Genomic DNA, 3,491 nt, shown 5'->3' with positions numbered 1-3,491 from the left:
GGCTATCTTTTGGTTGCAGCTGTCATTGTTGTTTGGCAGGTCTGGGCTGGATTCGAACCCGCCACCTGACCTTGGTGGCCACAGGCACCAAGCCAGGAATGTTTCTTAAAATGTGCCTTTTCTTTTTTTTAATTTGAGACAGTCTTATTATGTCATCCTCAGTAGAGTGCTTTGGTGCTTGAGGTTGCTGTGAGCTATGATGCCATGGCACTCTACCAAGGGTGACATAGTGAGACTCTGTCTCAAAAAGATCAAGTGATTCTCTTGTCTCAGCCTCCCAAGTAGCTGGGACTACAGGTGCCCGCCACAACACCCAGCTATTTTTGTTGCAGTTGTCATTGTTGTTTAGCTGGCCCAGGCCAGGTTCAAACCCACCACTTTCAGTGTATGTGGTTGGCACCTTAACCACTGTACTACAGGTGCCGAGCCTTTTTTTTTTTTTTGAGACAGTCTCACTATGTCGACGTGGGTAGAGGGCCATGGTGTCATAGCTCACAGCAACCTCAAACTCTTGGGCTTACGTGATTGTCTTGCCCCTGCCTCCCAAGTAGCAGAGACTATAGGCCCCTGCCACAATGCCCGGCAACTTTTTGTTGTTGTTGTTGTCATTTTTGTTTGGTTCAAGGCTGTCAGCCCTGGTGTATGTGACCGGCGCCCTAGCCACTGAGCTACAGGCACTGAGCCTAGTCGTCTTCTTTTCATACCTGTGTACCTGTGAAGCAAAAGTGAAAGCTCCTCATCTCTAGATCATTGGTATTATAATTTTTGAGCTGAGAACCTTGCAGTATGGGGTCTTCTGGATACTGGCACGAGATCAGTGGAATCAAATCTTTGGGGGGGAGGGTAAGGAACTAAGATGTAGTTGGGGGGGTAATGATAGTCAAGATGATTTTATTCTTTTTATTTCATTTCACTTCCTTCTCATACATTCATGGACTCAAGATATACACACATGCATTCATGGACTCAAAATATACCTTTTCCCTCACCTTTTTGGTCTTTTTCTACTAGAGACTGATAAGGAGGAGTGTCTTTTTTTTTGAGACAGAGCCTCAAGCTGAGCCCCTGGGTAGAGTGCTGTGTCTTCATTGCTCACAGCAACCTCCAACTCCTGGGCTCAAGCAAGTCTCCTGCCTCAGCCTCCCAAGTAGCTGGGACCACAGGCGCCCGCCACAATGCCTGGCTATTTTGTTTTGGTTGCAGCCATCATTGTTGTTTTGGCGGGCCCATGCTGGATTCGAACCCGCCACCTTAGGTGTATGTGACTGGCACCCTAGCCACTTGAGCCACAGGCACCGAGCCTCAAGGAGTGTCTTGATGGGTAGAGGAGTGGTAGATTACAAACAGCATCTCCCTCTTCGGCTTCCTTGCTGTTTCCTATAGTTGCAGAGTAGAGCAGAGGACAGTGAGTAGGAGCTAGATAGTGGTGGAGCCGGTGTAGGTTGAAGGACATATGTCAGGCCTAGTTCACCTACAAAAAGGGTGGCCTTTTCTTTTTTCCAGTAGTAATATGGTGCTAAGAAGAAACTGTATTTTGTTTTAAATCATGACTAGTTCTAAAGCTGGAATATGGGTTTGCTTGTATAATCTTTTCTGCAGTTATTGGATCTTGTCTCTTCTTTCTTTCTTTTTTTTTTTTCCATTTACTTATTTATTTATGTATTTATTTTTTGAGACAGAGTCTCACTGTATTGCCCTGGGTAGAGTGCTGTAGTGTCATAGCTCATGGCAACCTCAAATTCTTGGGCTTAAGTGATTCTCTTGTCTCAGCCTCCTGAGTAGCCGGGACTACAGGCACCTGCCACAATGCCCGGCTATTTTTTGGTTCAGGTTCTCGTTGTTTGGCAGGCCCTAGCTGGATCTGAACCCGCCAGCTCCAGTGTATGTGTCTAGCGCCCTAGCTGCTGAGTTATAGGTGCCAAGCCTATTTATTTTTTTTTCTATTGAGTCAGAGTCTCACTTTGTCACCTTCGGTAGAGTGCCATGGCCTCATAGCTTACAGCAACCTCCAACTCTTGGGTTTAAGCTATCCTCTTGCCTCAGCCTCCCAGGTAGCTGGGACTACAGGTACCTGCCACAACGCCTGGCTTTTTTTTTTTTTTTTTTTTGGTAGAAATGGGGGTGTCACTCTGGCTCAGGCTTGTCTCAAACCTCTGAGCTCAGAGCAGTCCACTCACCTTGGCTTCCCAGAGTGCTAGGATTATAGGGGTGAGCCACTATGCCCAGCCTCTTTCTTTCTTTTTGTTTCTTTTTCCTTCTTCCCTTCTCTAGTTTCCTTTCCTTTCCCCTCCCCTCCCCTCCCCTCCCCTCCCCTCTCCTCCCCTCCTCCCCTCCTCTTCTTTTCCCCTTCCCTTCCCCGCCCCTTCCCACCACTTCTCCCCTCCCTTTTCCCTTCCCTCTCTTCCACTTTCCTTTTCCCTTCCCTCTCCCTTCCCTTTCCTTTTCACTTCCTTCTCCCCTTCTCTCTCCTTTTCCCTTTCTTCTCCTTTCCTTTCCTCTCCTTTTGCTGTTCCCTTTCTCCTCTCCTCTCCTCTCCTTCCCCTTTCCTTTCTCTTCCTTTCCTCTTTCCCTTCCCCTCCCCTCCCCTCTCCTTTCTCTTCCCTTCCCCTCTCCTTTCCTTCCCTCTTACCTTTTCCCCTTTCCTTTCCCTTCCTTTCCCTTTTCCCTTTCTTTCCTTTCTTTCTGACAAGGTCTTGCTCTGTCACTTAAGCTGGAATGCAGTGGCCCAAACATATCTCACTGCAGCCTCAAACTCCTGGCCTCAAGCAATGCCTCAGCCTCCTGAGTAGTTGGGACTATGAGCATGTACCATTATGCCTGGCTAATATATTTTTTTTTTTGGCAGTTTTTGGCTGGGGTTGGGTTTGAACCCGCCACCTCTGGTATATGGGGCTGGCTCCTTTGAGCCACAGGTGCCGCCCATGCCTGGCTAATTTTTAAATTTTTTATATAGAGACAAGGTCTCAATATATTGACCAGGATGGTCTCAAACTCCTGGCCTCAAGCAATCCTCGTGCTTAGGCCTTCCACATGCTAAGATTATAGACATGTATCTATATCTGTGAGCCACCATGCCTGTCTTGGTTGTTGGATTTTTCTATGGGACTAGACATTTTCATATCTAAGAGGCAGCATGGTGAGCTGCACAAAGATAAAGTGTTTTTTTGGGTTTTTTTGCAGTTTTTGGCTGGGGCTAGGTTGGAACCCACCACCTCTAGCATATGGGGCTGGTGCCCCACTCCTTGAGCCACAGGTGCTGCCCTAAAGATAAAGTTTTGATGCAAAGAGAGACCTGGGAAGAGACAGATCTGGTCAGGAAGGCTTCGCATCTCTCCTTGTCACGCCTTAAATTTTCTCATCTGTAAAATGTGAATAACAGTACTACCTAGCTTTCAAGAATGTTAGGATTGGTGGTGCCCATAGCTCAGTGGGTAGGATGCTGGCCACATACACCAAGGCTGGCCCAACCTAGGCCAGCTAAACAACAGTGA

General features: G+C 47.5%; 1 protein-coding gene across 1 annotated transcript in view; it reads left to right on the top strand.

Annotated features, from left to right (window-relative positions):
• CEP97 (centrosomal protein 97) overlaps nucleotides 1-3,491 on the top strand; it is a 31,466-nt gene that overhangs the window by 10,998 nt on the left and 16,977 nt on the right. The window lies entirely within an intron of this gene.

Source organism: Otolemur garnettii, unplaced genomic scaffold (genome assembly GCF_000181295.1).
Source record: "Otolemur garnettii isolate 467f Iridium unplaced genomic scaffold, OtoGar3 scaffold00220, whole genome shotgun sequence".
NCBI classification, from domain to species: Eukaryota; Metazoa; Chordata; class Mammalia; order Primates; family Galagidae; genus Otolemur; species Otolemur garnettii.
This window is presented reverse-complemented; position numbering and strand designations above follow the sequence as displayed.